The following is a 20895-nucleotide window of genomic DNA, read 5'->3' on the forward strand; positions in this document are numbered from 1 at the left end:
ATGTCAGCGCAGAATCAGTCTTCATGTCATAGCAGAGAATCAGGCTTCACGTCACCCACCACTGGAACAGGCCACTGTCACATATTTAGGCCCAGGCACCCAGGCAGAGGAGAGAGGTCCCGTAACAGAGAATCTGGCCTTATGTCAGCGCAGAATCAGTCTTCATGTCATAGCAGAGAATCAGGCTTCACGTCACCCACCACTGGAACAGGCCACTGTCACACATTTAGGCCCAGGCACCCAGGACAGAGGAGAGCGGTCCCGTAACAGAGAATCTGGCCTTATGTCAGCGCAGAATCAGTCTTCATGTCATAGCAGAGAATCAGGCTTCACGTCACCCACCACTGGAACAGGCCACTGTCACACATTTAGGCCCCGGCACCCAGACAGAGGAGAGAGGTCCCGTAACAGAGAATCTGGCCTTATGTCAGCGCAGAATCAGTCTTCATGTCATAGCAGAGAATCAGGCTTCACTTCACCCACCACTGGAACAGGCCACTGTCACACATTTAGGCCCAGGCACCCAGGCAGAGGAGAGAGGTCCCGTAACAGAGAATCTGGCCTTATGTCAGCGCAGAATCAGTCTTCATGTCATAGCAGAGAATCAGGCTTCACGTCACCCACCACTGGAACAGGCCACTGTCACACATTTAGGCCCAGGCACCCAGGCAGAGGAGAGAGGTCCCGTAACAGAGAATCTGGCCTTATGTCAGCACAGAATCAGTCTTCATGTCATAGCAGAGAATCAGGCATCACGTCACCCACCACTGGAACAGGCCACTGTCACACATTTAGGCCCAGGCACCCAGGCAGAGGAGAGAGGTCCCGTAACAGAGAATCTGGCCTTATGTCAGCACAGAATAAGTCTTCATGTCATAGCAGAGAATCAGGCTTCACGTCACCCACCACTGGAACAGGCCACTGTCACACATTTAGGCCCAGGCACCCAGACAGAGGAGAGGTTCATTCAACTTTGGGTTGCCCCGTAATATAATGGTAAAATGAAATTAAAAATAGTATTGAATGAGGAAGTGCCCTGGAGTAGAATAATATATTGTTAACGGGAGGTAGTTAATATCTAATCTGCACAAGGGATGGACAGGTCCTGTGGGATCCATGCCTGGTTCATTTTTATGAACGTCAGCTTGTCTACATTGGCTGTAGACAGGCGGCTGCGTTTGTCTGTAATGATGCCCCCTGCCGTGCTGAATACACGTTCAGACAAAACGCTGGCCGCCGGGCAGGCCAGCACCTCCAAGGCATAAAAGGCTAGCTCTGGCCACGTGGAAAATTTGGAGACCCAGAAGTTGAATGGGGCCGAACCATCAGTCAGTACGTGGAGGGGTGTGCACAGGTACTGTTCCACCATGTTAGTGAAATGTTGCCTCCTGCTAACACGTTCCGTATCAGGTGGTGGTGCACTTAGCTGTGGCGTGTTGACAAAACTTTTCCACATCTCTGCCATGCTAACCCTGCCCTCAGAGGAGCTGGGCGTGACACAGCTGCGTTGGCGACCTCTTGCTCCTCCTCTGCCTTCGCCTTGGGCTTCCACTGGTTCCCCTGTGACATTTGGGAATGCTCTCAGTAGCGCGTCTACCAACGTGCGCTTGTACTCGCGCATCTTCCTATCACGCTCCAGTGTAGGAAGTAAGGTGGGCACATTGTCTTTGTACCGGGGATCCAGCAGGGTGGCAACCCAGTAGTCCGCACACGTTAAAATGTGGGCAACTCTGCTGTCGTTGCGCAGGCACTGCAGCATGTAGTCGCTCATGTGTGCCAGGCTGCCCAGAGTTAAGGACAAGCTGTCCTCTGTGGGAGGCGTATCGTCATCGTCCTGTGTTTCCCCCCAGCCACGCACCAGTGATGGGCCCGAGCTGCTTTGGGTGCCACCCCGCTGTGAACATGCTTCATCCTCATCCTCCTCCACCTCCTCCTCATCCTCGTCCTCCTCGTCCTCCAGTAGTGGGCCCTGTCTGGCCACATTTGTACCTGGCCTCTGGTGTTGCAAAAAACCTCCCTCTGAGTCACTTCGAAGAGACTGGCCTGAAAGTGCTAAAAATGACCCCTCTTCCTCCTCTTCCTCCTGGGCCACTTCCTCTTCCATCATCGCCCTAAGTGTTTTCTCAAGGAGACATAGAAGTGGTATTGTAACGCTGATAACGGCGTCATCGCCACTGGCCATGTTGGTGGAGTACTCGAAACAGCGCAACAGGGCACACAGGTCTCGCATGGAGGCCCAGTCATTGGTGGTGAAGTGTGTCTGATCCACAGTGCGACTGACCTGTGCGTGCTGCAGCTGAAACTCCACTATGGCCTGCTGCTGCTCGCACAGTCTGTCCAGCATATGCAAGGTGGAGTTCCACCTGGTGGGTACGTCGCATATGAGGCGGTGAGCGGGAAGGCGGAAGTTATGCTGTAGCGCAGACAGGCGAGCAGCGGCAGGGTGTGAACGCCGGAAGCGCGAACAGACGGCCCGCACTTTATGCAGCAGCTCTGACATGTCGGGGTAGTTGCGAATTAACTTCTGCACCACCAAATTCAGCACATGCGCCAGGCAAGGGATGTGCGTCAAACCGGCTAGTCCCAGAGCTGCAACGAGATTTCGCCCATTATCGCACACCACCAGGCCGGGCTTGAGGCTCACCGGCAGCAACCACTCGTCGGTCTGTTGTTCTATACCCCGCCACAACTCCTGTGCGGTGTGGGGCCTGTCCCCCAAACATATGAGTTTCAGAATGGCCTGCTGACGTTTACCCCCGTGCTGTGCTGAAGTTGGTGGTGAAGGTGTGTGGCTGACTGGATGAGCAGGTGGAAGAAGAGGAGGAGGAAGCTGAGTAGGAGGAGGAGGAGACAGGAGGCAAAGAATGTTGCCCTGCGATCCTTGGCGGCGGAAGGACGTGCGCTCTCCGCCTGGGGCCCAGCCGCCACTACATTTACCCAGTGTGCAGTTAGGGAGATATAGCGTCCCTGGCCGTGCTTACTGGTCCACGTATCTGTGGTTAGGTGGACCTTGCCACAGATGGCGTTGCGCAGTGCACACTTGATTTTATCGGACACTTGTTTGTGCAGGGAAGGCACGGCTCTCTTGGAGAAGTAGTGGCGGCTGGGAACAACATACTGTGGGACAGCAAGTGACACGAGCTTTTAGAAGCTGTGTGTGTCCACCAGCCTAAATGACAGCATTTCATAGGCCAGTAGTTTAGAAATGCTGGCATTGAGGGCCAGGGATCGAGGGTGGCTAGGTGGGAATTTACGCTTTCTCTCAAATGTTTGTGAGATGGAGACCTGAACGAAGCCGTGTGACATGGTTGAGATGCTTGGTGACGCAGGTGGTGGTGTTGGTGGTACATCCCATGTTTGCTGGGCGGCAGGTGCCAACGTTCCTCCAGAGGCAGAGGAAGAGGCCGAGGCGGCGGCAGCAGCAGCAGAAGAGGCCGAGGCGGCGGCAGCAGCAGAAGAGGCCGAGGCGGCGGAAGCAGCAGAAGAGGCCGAGGCGGCGGCAGCAGCAGAAGAGGCCGAGGCGGCAGCAGCAGAAGAGGCAGCAGGGGGAGCCTGAGTGACTTCCTTGTTTTTGCTTTGCATGTAGGTGCCTGGTCATGCAGGTTGTGCTAAGGTTCAGAACGTTAATGCCTCGCTTCAGGCTCTGATGGCACAGCGTGCAAACCACTCGGGTCTTGTCGTCAGCACATTGTTTGAAGAAGTGCCATGCCAGGGAACTCCTTGAAGCTGCCTTTGGGGTGCTCGGTCCCAGATGGCGGCGGTCAGTAGCAGGCGGAGTCTCTTGGCGGCGGGTGTTCTGATTTTGCCCACTGCTCCCTCTTTTGCTACGCTGTTGGCTCGGTCTCACCACTGCCTCTTCCTCCGAACTCTAAAAGTCAGTGGCACGACCTTCATTCCATGTGGGGTCTAGGACCTCATCGTCCCCTGCATCGTCTTCCACCCAGTCTTGACCCCTGACCTCCTGTTCAGTCTGAACACTGCAGAAAGACTCAGCAGTTGGCACCTGTGTTTCGTCATCATCAGAGACGTGCTGAGGTGGTATTCCCATGTCCTCATCATCAGGAAACATAAGTGGTTGTGCGTTAGTGCATTCTATCTCTTCCACCCCTGGTGAAGAGCTAGGTGGATGCCCTTGGGAAACCTTGGCAGCAGAGTCTTCAAACAGCATAAGAGACTGCTGCATAACTTGTGGCTCAGACAGTTTCCCTGATATGCATGGGGGTGATGTGACAGACTGATGGGCTTGGTTTTCATGCGCCATCTGTGCGCTTTCTGCAGAAGACTGGGTGGGAGATAATGTGAACGTGCTGGATGCACTGTCGGCCACCCAATTGACTAATGCCTGTACCTGCTCAGGCCTTACCATCCTTAGAACGGCATTGGGCCCCACCAAATATCCCTGTAAATTCTGGCGGCTACTGGGACCTGAGGTAGTTGGTACACTAGGACGTGTGGCTGTGGTCGAACAGCCACGTCCTCTCCCAGCACCAGAGGGTCCACTAACACCACCACGACCATGTCCACGTCCGCGTCCCTTATTAGATGTTTTCCTCATTGTTCCCGTTCACCACAATTTTGAGAATGGCAAATTTGGGAATAGTTTTTCAACCCAGAAAAAAAAAGTGTGCTTTTACGGTCACTACAAATAACTTGACCAGCTAAAACAGTACAGATTTGCTTGAATAGAAATGTGAGACCTGTTTTTTTTTGCACTGTGTGACAGGTTAAGGTTTAATCTCAGAATCAGACTTCTATCTGCACGGTAGCGTGTGTCTTAGGTTTTTCTGAATGACACTATCAGTACCTTCAATGTAAGATATCCTTTTTGGGATAGATTTCAAGTAGGCCTCAAATACCAGAAACTAGTTATTTTGAGAATGGCAAATTTGGGAATAGTTTTTCAACCCAGAAAAAAAAGTGTGCTTTTACGGTCGCTACAAATAACTTGACCAGCTAAAACAGTACAGATTTGCTTGAATAGAAATGTGAGACCTGTTTTTTTTTGCACTGTGTGACAGGTTAAGGTTTAATCTCAGAATCAGACTTCTATCTGCACGGTAGCGTGTGTCTTAGGTTTTTCTGAATGACACTATCAGTACCTTCAATGTAAGATATCCTTTTTGGGATAGATTTCAAGTAGGCCTCAAATACCAGAAACTAGTTATTTTGAGAATGGCAAATTTGGGAATAGTTTTTCAACCCAGAAAAAAAAGTGTGCTTTTGCAGTCGCTACAAATAACTTGACCAGCTAAAATAGTACAGATTTGCTTGAATAGAAATGTGAGACCTGTTTTTTTTTTGCACTGTGTGACAGGTTAAGGTTTAATCTCAGAATCAGACTTCTATCTGCACGGTAGCGTTTGTCTTAGGTTTTTCTGAATGACACTATCAGTACCTTCAATGTAAGATATCCTTTTTGGGATAGATTTTCAAGTAGGCCTCAAATACCAGAAACTAGTTATTTTGAGAATGGCAAATTTGGGAATAGTTTTTCAACCCAGAAAAAAAAGTGTGCTTTTACGGTCGCTACAAATAACTTGACCAGCTAAAACAGTACAGATTTGCTTGAATAGAAATGAGACCTGTTTTTTTTTGCACTGTGTGACAGGTTAAGGTTTAATCTCAGATCCAGACTTCTATCTGCACGGTAGCGTGTGTCTTAGGTTTTTCTGAATGACACTATCAGTACCTTCAATGTAAGATATCCTTTTTGGGATAGATTTCAAGTAGGCCTCAAATACCAGAAACTAGTTATTTTGAGAATGGCAAATTTGGGAATAGTTTTTCAACCCAGAACAAAAAGTGTGCTTTTACGGTCACTGCAAATAACTTGACCAGCTAAAACAGTACAGATTTGGTTGAATAGAAATGTCAGGTCTATTTTTTAGGCGCTGGGTGACAGGCTCAACTTGCCCCTGATGTAGTATATGGCCAAAAAATAACCACACTGTTGATGGTTAAATGCACTTGGGTGACACAGGCTCAGCCTGCACCAGATGTAGTATATGGCCAAAAAATAATCAGACTGTTGATGGTTAAATGCACTTGGGTGACACAGGCTCAGCTTGCAGCTGATGTAGTATATGGCCAAAAAATAACCAGACTGTTGATGGTTAAATGCACTTCGGTGACACAAGCTCAGCCTGCAGCTGATGTAGGATATAGCACAAAATAACCACACTATTGATGGCTAAATACACTTGGTGATAGCTTGTGCTGGCGCACTACAAGTCACAAAATGGCCGCCGATCACCCCAGAAAAAAAGTGATCTAAAAACGCTCTGGGCAGCCTCAAAAAAGTGAGCAAGTCAATACTAGCACTTCAATGATCCACAGCTGCAGATCGATCACAGAATGAAGTCTTTTGGAGGAGTTAATCACTGCCTAATCTCGCCCTAACGTCGCAGCTGCAACCTCTCCCTATGCTTCAATCAGCAGAGTGACGTGCAGCGCAACGTGACCCAAGCTTATATAGAGGCTGGGTCACATGCTGCACTGGCCAATCACAGCCATGCCAATAGTAGGCAAGGCTGTGATGGCCTCTTGGGGCAAGTAGTATGACGCTTGTTGATTGGCTGCTTTGCAGCCTTTGAAAAAGCGCCAAGAAAGCGCCGAACACCGAACCCGAACTTTTACGTAAATGTTCGGGTTCGGGTCCGTGTCACGGACACCCCAAAATTCGGTACGAACCCGAACTATACAGTTCGGGTTCGCTCATCCCTACTCTTGAGCTGAAAAACCTGGATTTCAGACTGACACACTGTAACGGGGAAGAATTGTGGATAATTCACAGCCTATGAATGTAAACAAGTGAGTTCTTATTCATTGAGAGCACACAGATATCTTGAAAATGGTGAGGAATCAAAAGATAAAATACTATATATTAGAAAGTTGCAGAATGCCCAATTTATACAGTGAGTAAGCTTTAGGTATATAAAACCAGAAAACTGCACTAAAGTGTAAATGTAATTTCAGTTTATTTTGAATATAGTGCAGGGACAGGGATGTTAAACATTTTTGTAATATACTTTATTAGGAAAAGATGTTTCTTTGAACAGGGCGTGAAGAGTCTTTCTAGCAAAACTCTGAGTGTTGCTAAGGAGAATCTGTGTTCAGTCTTGTAACATACACAGACTTCCAAACAACCTGTTGTCACTACTAGTGTTGATCACGAATATTCGAATTGCGAATTTTCATTGTGAATATCGGCACTTCGAGAATTCGCGAATATTTAGAATATAGTGATATATAATATTGTAACGTAATTTCTAATATTCAAATTTTTTTTTAAACAGTACATATTCTCGCGCAATGAGAAGTACTCCACGCCTGCGCAATATGATGTCTCGGACGCCGACCAGGTCCTGCCGTCTCAAGCTACATGTGAGAACTTTGATTAATGAGCTATTTGTTTTTAATACACATAATTATGTACACCTGAGATCCGATATTGGTTAATGAGGGGTCCTTTATGATATATATTGTGACACATGAATTTATGTATTTATCACTGGCACATTGCACTTTATGACCGATTGTTTGGATATATTTGTTACAAAATCATGTACACTTTGCTTATATCATTCTTTCATGGATTTTAATACTGCTTTTATGGATATTGATTTGTAATTGTGTAATCACTTTGTTAATCATGTATGCTATATAAGCACCTGACTTTGCACTATGTATTATGGCTTGACAAAGGCTCCATGGAGTGAGCTGAAACGTTGCTGCTATCACATGGGTTAATAAATCACCCACTGTTTGACACGGTGTTGCAATCCTACAGGCTTACCTGAGTCAGAGGACAGCTGGCTGGAGGTGGGAGCCCAGTGGCAAGGACCGCAGGCAGGTTGTAGTTGCAGGAAGTCAGGCAGAGGCGTAATGGGTTGGCAGGCGGTGGGTCAGGGCAGGCGGCAGTGAGCGTGGTCAGACAATACGGATCGGGAACGGTGGTAGCAGTTCAGTTGGTAGGGACAAGCAGAAGAGTAGTCGGGGACAATTCCGAGGTCGGCAGCAGTCAAGTTGGTAGCAGTAGCAACAGAGGAACAGCGGTAGATGCAGCATGATCAAGTCCAGAAGAACAATAACCAGCAGGGATCTGGTGCAAGAGGCTGGGCTTATAAAGAGGAAGTAGCAGGTGCAAGGAATCACAGAGATTAACAAGGCAAGGCTGGAACAAGGTAGATCAAAGAGTTCAGTAGAAGGAAATGTCCAGAAGGGTTGGTAGTCTAGTGGCTAGAGCTACTGCCTGGGACATGGCTGGTCACTGGTTTGAATCCTGACACACGGATACTTGAGTGCTGCCTTGGCTTCTTTTTGCACATATGTAACAAGACCTTGGTCCTTGGTCTTTTTGAAGGTTTTGCACCACTCTTTGTTTGTGTGCTGCTCTTCAACCCTTTTTTTCTTTTATATATATATATATATATATATATATATATATATATTGGGGAGTAGGGAACAGGGGACATTTATGCAGATGCATTGTAATTGTGAAGGATTGAAGGTCCATGTGAGATCTGATATGCATATTGTGCCTTTGAGTTATAGATATAAAAATGCTAAGTGATACTGATCCTCTGGTTTAGCGAATTGCTCCCAAGATATCCCCACCAAGCATTTATTAACACCAACCAAAGTTTCTGGGAGATAGAATATAATGTGCAATTGAGTTTAGGAATATGCAAAGAATTTCCTCATTTTGAACCATTTTTTGCACTTTCATCGCTCCTACTACAGATGACTCCTACTACACTTCCATATCATGGCCACCCATTACCAACACACAGGGACTGAATAATACTACAGTACTGTTACTCAATGGTAGATTAAGTGTACCACAGGCTCTGGGCTGTTCAGTAAATGAGACCTCCTTTCATACCGTATAGTCACCAGTACTAACGTAGTAAGTGAATGGCAATTAGGCACATAATGGGCACTGAGCATAGACGGGCAAGAAAATTAAATTTCTATATAGTCTAAACAAATCAGAAAGGTACTTACAATGCAATAGATGGCAGCACTGGTAAATAAGCTCTGGTAAGTGAGGTCTGGTTATGGGATCTTTCACAACCCAGTTGGTTCATTATCTTGGGTACTCCTGGAGTGATGAGTGTCTCCTTTACTGATCTCTATCTTCGGAAAACCACACAAATTTAGCCTACACTTTTTCACCTTCCTAGTGTCCGCTTATAGCCTCCACACAATAACAGTGCTCCCTATCTGTCAGCACACAGGAATAGTGCCCTGACACAGCAACAGTCCTGTATTTAATTTGTTTTTTTCATAGGCTGTAGCCTATTAGAGCGTATAGCAGCAAAGTGAGCCACAGGACCCGGATACATTTAAAGGGGGCACAGAGCTCAAGGAGGCAGTTTTAACTGTTTAATCTCCCCTTGAGTAGACACTGGTTGCCCTTTTCTTCCATGATTGACTTCTGCTTTATCTTATCAGTATGGCAGCTGTAGTACAGATTAGGCTTACTTTAATTCAAATCATGAGAGCAATATCATGAGAGCAGAGAATGAGCCAGTGGGAAATCCTGAGAGATATGAACTCTGACAGCTCATAAAACTGAGACTGTGGCAATAAAAGCATCACTTAGAATTTACCAATGCAAGCATTTATAAGACAAGCTTGTGCCAGATGTACTATATTCATATTAATAAATACATCTATTATCTCTCTTATATCAAGGTAATTGTCTAATATAATGAATTCATTATTAGAAATAATGCAAAGTTACGCAAAAAAAAAAAAGATCACAATTGTTTCTATCTAAAGAACAAACCACATCACAGTTCCATTGTAGAAGTAAAATTTATGTTAGTTCTTGCCATTTGCTGACACCGAGGCGAGAAGGAGCAGTGGGCAGGTTCCTTGACTCCAAGTACTGTAGTTAAGGATCTGTCTTGCCTTGTACTATATAATGTAAAATCATCTTCTTCTACGACTTTAGTTATCATGGCGGCCCTGGCAGTAGTGATTTATAGTTTCTTTTAACAGTAATAATGTAGACTGAGTTCTACATACAGCGATGCATACTTGACTTGACTGTCCCTTATCACTTGACACAAAGCAAAACACATAAGAGACATGAATCCCAGACACATTATATAATGTCTCAAAAGACTCAAAAACTTTTGGAATTCTAAGCAAAATATTCCAAGTACATTTCAAACGCAACCAGACTCAACCCTTGTATAGTAAAATTGGCCTCTGTTTTCTGGCAGATTTGCTGCACATCTGCACACCATTTTAAAGGAAGATTACATTCTAAGAATGGATTTTGTAAAAATTATTTCTACCGTATATTTTGCTTCTACAGCAAAAACAAAAGATGTTTTCGAAATGCTATTAAACAGAGGATACTGGCTTCCACCGTCCTACTATTTTTGCTTGACCAGAAGTTACATTTATAAAGAAAGCTAACATTTATACAGATTATACACTTTATAACAGCCCAAAGCCAAAAAACACAGAACTTTAAATGACTACTTTCCATCGAGTTCCTAATTGGTGACCTATTGCTATTTATACAAGAACAGGATCTTTTCAGCAATAGTCTGTGGCACAAAAAAAGGAAACCACGGCAAAATTTGCAAACGGTGGTCTGATGTAAGGAAAATGCAGAAATATAAATCAAAATGTTGAACCTTAGAAATCTCTGGAATTATTTAAATTGGATGGTTTCCAGTGAAAAGGAATTTAATAAGCTCTTCATTGGAGAATACAGAAGATTTTTAGCATTTAGGCAGATTTTATATGGCTATTTATAAAATTGCCTGTATGACTATTGTTTTATAACTTCATTGTCAAAAACACTCTGCATTAAGACTCAAGGTGTTATGTAGTAATAGGCATTCTAAGGGTCATTTATGAGGCTGAAATACACCTATAATAGGCCTATTTGAGGCGCAGATTGTGGTGAAACATTTAGTTGCCCCGCAATCTGCGCGCTGGCATGGCCGATCCGGCAGGCCCATCTCATTTATCATTTTCTTCACCTGTTTCAGGCATAAAAAAGGTCTAAATGTAAGACAGCTTCCAAGCTGTCTTCCATTTATAAGCAGCGGTGGATCTGGACAGGTCGGCGCCTCTTCATAATTCTGGCGGATCCACCATCAGTGCAGGAGTTTATTAGGACTGGTGTATAAAATGTGCCCTTCTGTGTCTCATCGTTTGGTGCCTCACAACGGCACCATAATTTCTTATCACACTTTACTGGGAAATCAAGCCAGGGATGCTTTTGTATATGTGTAAACAAGGCTTATACATCAACCCCTTCCTGACACAGCCATTGTTCACCTTCCTGACATGGCCACATTTTGCTAATCTGACGTGTCGTTTTATGTGGTAATAACTTTGGAATGCTTTTTCCTATTTAAGCGATTATGAGACTGTTTTCTCGTGACACATTGTACTTCATGTTAGTGGTAAATTTAATTTGTGAGGATATGTTTTACTTTTATTTATGAAGAAAAATCTAAATTTACAGAAAATGTGAAAAAATTGCTATTTTTTAGATTTGAATTTCTCTGCTTTTTAGATACCTCATAAAATAATTATTCATTAACATTCGACATATGTCCACTTTATATTGGCATCATTTTATAAATGTCATTTTATGTTTTTAGGACGCCTAAAATTTTAGAAGCAATTTTTCAAATTTTCAAGATGTGTTTATGAACTGCTGTATAGGCGCATAGCAGTGCTCAGAAAGTAAGGAGCGCTATATGGTTTTTGGGCAGATTTTGGTGGAATTGTTCTTGGGTGGTATGTCACATTTGAAGAGGCCTTGAGGTATCCCTACAGAGAAAAAACCCCAGAAGTTACCAGATTTTTGAAACTACAAGGTATTTACTAAGGGGTAGGGTGAGCATTTTTGACTCCACAGATATTTTGCAGAAATTGTCCACAGAGGCTAGTGCCATCTGAGACTCACACCACACTTCTTGAATTGAAAGGTGGGTTCTACTGAATACCAAAATGCCATAAATGTGGATATAAACTGCTGTTTGGGTGCGCTGCAGGCTTCAGAAGTTAAAGACCACCTTTTGCTTTTTGAGCACAGATTTTGATGGATTGGTTTACAAGCACCATGTTGATTTTGGACAGTCCCTGGGAAAGTAGTATAGCCATTTTCTACGAACCATACTTTTTTATTTTTCACTCGATAGAGCTGTGTGGGGGCTTACTTTTTGCAGGATGATTTGCCATCATCATTGGCTCTATTTTGGGGTACACATGACTTTTTGATCACTTTTTATTTTGCTTTTTGGGAAGAAGGATAAAGAAATGGCAGCAACTCTGCCATTGCTTTTTGAGTATGTTATTGAAGCATACACACTGCAGGAAAAATTATGTTATCTTTATTCTGCTGGTCAGGTTACAGAGATTTTAGATATTTTTTTGCATTTGGAACGTTGACAAAAAGCATTTTTAGAAAAAATCATGTTTTTGTCTGACCAATTTCTGAAAGTCATTTTTTTTTGTTTTTCTGCCAAATGGTTTTGTGTGAGGGCTCATTTTTTGCATGATGTGGTGACATTTTCATTGGTACCATTTTGGGGTACATACAACTTTTTGATTGCTCAGTATTTTTGATTGCTTACTTTTTGTGAGGCAAGGTGACTAGAAAAAAGAGCTTTCTGGCACCATTTTTATTTATTTTTTAATGACCTTCACCTGACAGATTAGATCATGTAACATTTTTATAGTGCTGGCCATTACGACATGGAGATACCTAATATGTCTATTTTTTTTTTTATTGTAAATGGCTTGATAAGAGGATAGGATCCTATTTTTTTTTACGTGAAACTTCTATTTTTATTTTATAAAACCCTTTTTTTCCCCTATTTTTGTCCCTCTATAGGACTTCAACTTTTGTTGAACTTTTGATCCATTTTAATACATTACAATATATGCTGTTTTGTTCTGCATTGAACTGTCAGTTTTACACTGACAGTTTGCATATTAGTCCCACCGTTGGTGCTGGGCCTCATAGGTCACTTGTAAAGCCTGGGGTTGCCAAACTAGCCATGAGCACCCCACAATCACATAGCAGGGAGCTGATCGGGTGAGAGAGGGAGCCCCTTCTCTCTCTAAATGCCTTAAATGTTGCGATCAGCAACATTAACAGCAGTGCCCCTGTACTGATCGAGCAAGTACAAAACGGGGCTCCAAAAGTGAAGGAGAGTATACAGTGAATGCGCTGCATGCACTCTATTCACTGCTATGGGAGCTACAGAAATAGTCAAGCGAGTGTGCTTGGCTATTTTCAGAAGTCCCATATATAAATCGAGAGAACACCAGAGATTTATAATGTCAATACTGAACATATTAATGTTTGTCAAGAAATTCACAACTTACCATGCTAATAGTGACACCAAGACATTGGTGAACTTGGTGAGATCATAGTGGTCCTGAGGGTACTGATGACATGAGATACAAACAAAATCATTATGAATATCATAATATTGCAAAAACAGCAATTACATCATAATAGCTAAGAAGACAACCATGAGTTTCTATTGACTATTATAGCAAATAGGTCATTATCAGGGCTATAATGCTAACCCTGATTGATTATTCAATATTGGGGGACAGACATGCCATATATGCTACTGTACAGGGGCCCAAAAGGTAAGGTGGACCACTGCCACCCTAACAACAACAAACAGCTTATTGCTGTCTATTAGTTTGCATATAGGAGCCTAAGCAAATCAATTTCATAGCTAAAAAATTACTGGTAGATTGTTAGAGAGGCATAAGCTGTAATTTATGACGATCTATTGGAGAGGGAAGGGCCCACATACTGTTCTTCCACGGGGCCCTTAGCTGACTGTATTCTCCCCTGAACAGTGGCATTATTATAGTAATTGCCATGATAAATGTAAGATAGCTATCAAGAACACAATGACATAATGGTGAAATCTGAGTAGTTGTCAAGACAAGGATGACATCATAGTGTTTATCCTGATGAGCTAGATATTCTACTGGTTGTCAAGACACTGATAACATCATAGTCATATAGGTTAACTTAGAAATTGAGATGAGTAAATCAGTTCATATGAATCGATTTGTTCATCAGAGTTCCTGAGCTGTGAGGGTCTGTTCCCAGTGCTAAAGAGGCTTGCCAGACATCCCACTCAGCCCTGTTAATCACACAACTGCGCCACTGCTCCGGGTAACAGTGCAAGCTCAAAGGCTTTGTTGGTGCTACAGGAGCAGTGACTGTTCATGCTCCACTACACTTTGGGGTATCAGCACATGCACATTCGCTGCTCCAGCGGCAGCAACAGAGCTTCTGCAATTGTGCCACTACATATCTGGAGCAGCAGCACATGCACGAGATGGGCTGGGTGCAGGGGCGGACTGACCGGTCGGGCACTTCGGACATGGTCCGAGGGCCCGGCCGGGATGGGGGCCCGCCGCAGAATAACAATGTGGTAATGGCAGCGGGGCCCGGTGCAGTCACTGTATTCTTTTGCACCGGGCCCCGCTCACTGTAATACTAATTTTCTTATGTGAACAAAAAAGAAGAGAAATCCTCTGCGATCCTCTCCCTCTCCCTCTCTGTACTCACAAACTCAGTAGCAGGCAGGCCGGGCGGCAGCGCAACTCACTGACGTCACGCGCCTGCTCCTCCCACTTTATGAATGAAGCAGGCGCGTGACGTCAGTGAGTTGCGCTGCCGCCCCGGCCTGCCTGCTACTGAGTTTGTGAGTACAGAGAGGGAGAGGATCGCAGAGGATTTCTCTTCTTGTTTGTTCACATATGAAAATTAGTATTACAGTGAGCGGATCCTCCCTCTGAGTCAGCGGACGAATTCTCGCGCATGCGCCGTGCTCGTCTGTCTTCGGCGCAGTTAATGTCTGACCGCTTTCTGCAGAGACATCTCCACTGCGCCTGCGCCGATGATGTCATAGTGCTCCGAGGAACAGACGCAGTGGAGATGTCTGTGCAGGGAGCGATCAGACATTAACTGCGCCGAAGACAGACGCGCACAGCGCATGCGCGAGAATTCGTCCGCTGACTCAGAGGGAGGATCGCATTCCAGAGGAGATGGGCGGGCTGGAGGGACGCGCTGGGCGGCATTTTGTGAAGGTAGACCGAGCCTCTAGGTGCTGAAAAGACGCCCGCATAGCACCTAGAGGCTCATTAGCATATCGATAAAAGTTAGTTTTTTATGGAAACGGCTGCACAAAAAGCTATTATAATAGCATTGTTTGGTAGAGCAGACACTAGCGGATCGCTAGTGTCTGACAGCTAAATTTCTCAAAACGAGGTGGTAGAAACCCTTTAAAGATTGTGTAGGGTGTGGCTGGAGGCTGGGCATGGAGGCGGGGCAAGGGTGGGGCTTTCAGCAGAACATGGGTGGGGCCTGTAAGGGGGCCCTTGATTTATTTTGCCCGGGGGCCCTGAGGGTTCTCAGTCCGCCCCTGGTTGGGTGAGATGTCTGGTACTGTCAATCAAGCAGGAAGGGGGATCCTCTTCAGCAGTGGGGACAGCCCCTCGCTGCTCAGGAACTCTGATGAATTAATTGATTCGTATGAATGGACTTTCTCATCTGTACTTAGAAATAGTAAACATTACCATGACAGCAGTCTCAATGACAACTTTAATGTTTTAATGGTTGTCAAGGCAACTACGACATGAAAAACATTCCATGGTAATAAAAAAAAGTGCTAGTAAAGTTGTTGATGACATCAAGTATGTTACCATGGTTATAGTGCCTCCAAAAAGAATCCATGACAATTGTGATGTCATAGTCATTGTTATGAATGCAGTGATACTACAAGAAAAACCATATCAGTTGTGAAATCCTATTCATGCACATGAAAAGCTTTTATAAATAAGCTTGACTTCATCCTTTTTGGGGTCAGAAAAATGCAACTAAGAAGCCATGGTCTAGGGAAATATGAAAATTGGAAAAAAGCAATAGGTGTGGTTTTGGTGGTATAGACAGGCAGGTGAACCTATACCAACAAATTAGTACACTATATAGAAATTGACATTTGATTCACCACCACAACATCAATTACATCATAAGGCTTAAAACCCCTTTTATGTCACATTCAGGAGATGCAGTAAGATGTATGATCAAAGGGAGGACAGGATAGTGGCACAAGGGAGGGGGAATATCTTCTCTAAAATACCAGTTACTTCTCCTATGTACAGTACTGTCAAACATTTTAGGCCGGCGTGGAAAAATGCTGCAAGTATCAAAAGTTTATTTATTTATTTATTTTTTATTAACCATTTTTATTGTTTTGTCAGAGAAGGCAAATTGTACATGTATTGATATTTTAAAATATCTAATATAAGCATATATTCAGTAGTCATATAAGCAAGTTGTAAGTACATTTCTTAAGTGATGACAATCATACAGTGCATATCAAGACATTATCAGGATAAACAATATAACCATATCAACGTTTGGATGTGGTTTAGTCTATGAAAAGTGTGAAAATCTATGCATTACATGTGGCAGAACACAATTTCTATATAAAAGTGTGAGAAAGACTTTGTGGCAGGACTAATCAGGGAAAATTCCTGTAGCTTTTCCAGGGCGACCATATATGGAGGAAGGAGGATCTTGTTCTTGTTTCCCAATGTGAGATTTCCTCAAATCTATAGATTTGATCAACTTTATTGATCCATTGTTCCCTCATTGGAATCTCGGTAGAGAGCCAATGCATTGGTAGGAGCAATCTGGCAGCCGCCAGTAGGAAAGAGAAAAGAGAAGCCTTGTGCCCTTTTATGCCAGCTATCAAAAGTTTAGTTTTATCAATTAACAATTGTCAAGTGAATGCGAAAAAAAGAAAAGAAAAGAAATCTAAAAATCAAATCAACATTTGGTGTGATCAGCAGCATTTTTAAGGTACATTTGCACACTGTTTTCGAAGAAACTCGGCAGGAATGTTGTTTCAAACATCTTGGAGAACCAACCACAGATCCCTCAGAGTTCCTCAAAAAACTATGTGCAAGTGTACCTAAAAGAACTGATGCTGTTTTTAAGTCAAAGGGTGGTCACACCAAATATTGATTTGATTTACATTTCTCTTTTTCATTCACATTGCGCAGTGAGACTAGAGGAGTGGAGGACAGGAGAGGTTGTAGAAATAATGGAGGTAGTAGTCACTAATAGTAATTGTCCTCATTCTGGTGCTCCCTGGGGATGTGCAGTTATGGGAAGGGAATACCCTTTCTTCCCTTTGGGGCACTTCCTGGCTTTGGGGTTCTCCTGCATGATGTTAGCTAGGGTGCTCTTAGTGGAAATTAATTTAGAGGTGCAAGGCTGAGGTCCCAGGACTGTACAAGGCAAGGTAGTACTGTGATAATGTAGGTGTTGATGCACACAATGATGAGCCCAGTGTTAGTGCAAAGTTCACTGTATTTTACTGCACTCTCAAATAGAGGCATAGTCTTTACAAGTAAGTTTAGGCAATTTTCTCCAAGATTGTGTGTATGGGAGAATATGCAGTTTACTAGTACCCGCTGACTCCTTTCTCTCTAATCATATGATACAACCTCTCATGTCCAGCCTAAGGGGTGCACTTTCTCTTCAGTTCTATACAGTTGTGTTCAAAATAATAGCAGTGTGTTTAAAAAAGTGAATAAAGCTAAAAATTCTTCGAATAGCTTTTATTTCCATACACACAAATTGATTGGGAGCACTACACATTCTATTCCAAATCAAAACATGAAGAAAAATATATCAAATTTGTGTTGTTCCTCTAAAAATTTTTCCGAAAAGTGAATATTAGACTGTTCAAAAAATTTGCAGTGTTTGAAATTCTTCTTTACAAACTCAAACATTCAACCAACTTCTGGCACCTGTGAACAGGTTTTCCAGCCCAGGATGATTGCACTACATTCCACAGTTCTTCTCTATTTCTTGGTTTTGCCTCAGAAACTGCATTTTTTATATCAGCCCACAAGTTTTCTATTGGATTAAGATCCGGGGATTGGGCTGACCACTCCATAATGTCAACCTTGTTGGTCTGGAACCAAGATGTTGCACGTTTACTGGTGTGTTTGGGGTCGTTGTCTTGTTGGAACACCCATCTCAAGGGCATTTCCTCTTCAGCATAAGGCAGCATGACCTCTTTAAGTATTCTGATGTATTCAAACTGATCCATGATCCCTGGTATGCGATAAATAGGCCCAACACCGTAGTATGAGAAACATCCCTATATCATGATGCTTGCGCCACCATGCTTCACTGTCTTCACAGTGTACTGTGGCTTTAATTCAGTGTTTGGGGGTCATCTAACAAACTGTGTCAGGCCACTAGTCCCAAAAAGAACAATCTTACTTTCATCAGTCCACAAAATGTCTCTTTAGGCAAGTCAATGTGCTCTTTGGCAAATTGTAACCTCTTCAGCACATGTCTTTTTTTCAACAGTGGGACTTTGTGGGGGCTTCTTGCAGATAGCTTGGCTTCACATAAGCCTCTTCTAATTGTAACAGTACTCACAGGTAGAGATGGCCAGTTCGCAGTGTTCGCCTCACCGGACTTGTCAGTTAAGATGGCAGATTGCATGTGTTCGCGGGCGAACACTGCGAACTGGCCATCTCTACTCACAGTTAACTTTAGACCTTCTTTGATCTTCCTGGAGCTGATTGTTGGCTGAGTCCTTGCCATTTTGGCAATTCTTCTGCCCATTAGAATGGTAGTTTTTTGCTTTCTTCCACGTCTTTCAGGTTTTGGTTGCCATTTTAAAGCATTTGCGATCATTTTTTGCTGAGCAGCCTATCATTTTCTGTACTTCTTTATATGTTTTCCACTCTCAAATAAACTTTTTAATCAAGGTACGCTATTCTTCTGAACAATGTCTGGAACGACCCAGTTTCCTCAGAATTTCAAAGAGAAATGCACTGTAACTAGCATGTACAACATTTGCTGCCTTCCTTCCTTAAATAAGGGCAATAATTGCCACCTGTTTTTCAAAGAATGAATGACCTCACTCATTGAACTCCACACTGCTATTATTTTGAACATGCCCCTTTCAATTAGTGATTGAATTACAGAGAATCAGCAGCATGCATGTCATGACTGTTGGGTCTGTTGGATTTCGATTACTATACTACACCTGCTAGTAAATTATTTGCCATGTAGAAATATAATTTCTACCAAAAACTGTGATTGATCAGGTTAGTGATGTCTGAATGCTATTATTTTGAACACAACTGTATGTCCATAGTACCCTTAACAGTGTGCAGTCTATTCCAATAGATGGCCAATCTATACTTTCAACTTGATAAGGGTCCTGAGGTAAATCGTCCCAACTCTATGCAGGAAAGTCTATAGCCCAAAATTCAGGTGTTAACTTTTCTGACAAATATTTCTAGCACTCTTCCTTTTAATGATTGCTAAATGTTTCAGCAGTTCTTTCTCTCAGGGGCTGGCTCATATGCTGTAGCTCTGTTGGCTGCTCTCAGTTTAGTTCTGTAGCACACTCTGCTCTGCTTCTTGCTATTTTTCTTTCCTTACATGTAGTGTTGAGCAAATCAAAGTTTCCGAAGTAGACTTTGATCCAAATTTCAGAAAAAAAATTTGATTCACCACAAAGCTGAATTTCATCGTGCTTTGTGGTAATGTATCAAATTATCCTAAAATGGTGGCTAAAAAAAATGATACTCACCTTATCCACTTGCTCACGAAGAAGCCTTCTGCTCCTGTCTTGATTGAAGAAAACCCGCCAAAAGACCTGCGGTGAGCGTGATGACTTTACCACGTGATTTCGCTGGGCACGCGCAGTGATGTCACGGGGTGAGGTCATCACGCTCCCCGTAGGTACTTCGGTGGGTTTTCTTCAATCAAGACAGGAGCATAAGGCTTCTTCGTGAGCAAGTGGATAAGGTGAGTATAATTTTTTTTTTTTGCCATTTTAGGTGGGTGACAGGAACTTTGCTCATCTCTACTCACAGGCTATATACAACTGAACTACTTCCCTCTCTAGAGGAAGTGGATGGAGGAGCCACCACCTAATTACTGTTACTCTCCCTCTGCTCCTGCCCTGCCTACAACACCACCCTTGCAGGACGAGGCAGCATGGGACTGGGGAGAGCATGTAAGACAGCTACCGACAGACAAGAAATTGAGAAATTTATAGTGCGCCTGGAGACATCTTATAAGCAAGGGCTGCACACAATCTCCAGTAATTTACAAATCATAGAGGAAAGGGTGGAAGCAATGGCCTCTCATCAGGATGAGCTAGCAACCAGAATGGATGACCTAGAGCAGGCTTCCTCAAACTGCGGCCCTCCAGCTGTTGTAAAACTACAACTCCCACAATGCCCTGCTGTAGGCTGATACCTGTAGGCTGTTCGGGCATGCTGGGAGTTGTAGTTTTGCAACAGCTGGAGGGCCGCAGTTTGAGGATGCCTGACCTAGAGCATAAAGGGGACACTAGAGATCAGCATCGGAGCCAACTTTATCGTCTCCATGAGGATACTGAAAACCGTAGTAGAAGAAATAGCATTAGGATTAGAGGCCTCCCAGAGTCGGTATCCAATGCAGATTTAGTGTCCACCTTACAGGACTTTTTCAGGAAAATACTGGATAGATCTATCTCAGATGATTTGGAAATCGACAGGGCGCATAGAGCATTGGCGCCTCCTAATCCCGATGCCTCCAAACCAAGAGACGTCATTACTATACTGTAAAGGCGGAAATTATGCAAAAAGTGCGCAATCAATCTATTATTGAATATGCTGGTGCTCGCATCTCGTTTTTAGAAGACCTATCCCGCACCACTCGGAAAGCGTTGCGCCCTTTGTTGGGCTGCCTTAGGGAGAAGGAGATTCCATATATGTGGGGATACCCCTTTCAACTAGTGGTTCATTGCATTGGTAAACGCTTTGAGTTGAGAGATCCATCAG

Source organism: Bufo bufo, chromosome 2, assembly GCF_905171765.1.
Source record: "Bufo bufo chromosome 2, aBufBuf1.1, whole genome shotgun sequence".
Lineage (NCBI taxonomy): Eukaryota > Metazoa > Chordata > Amphibia > Anura > Bufonidae > Bufo > Bufo bufo.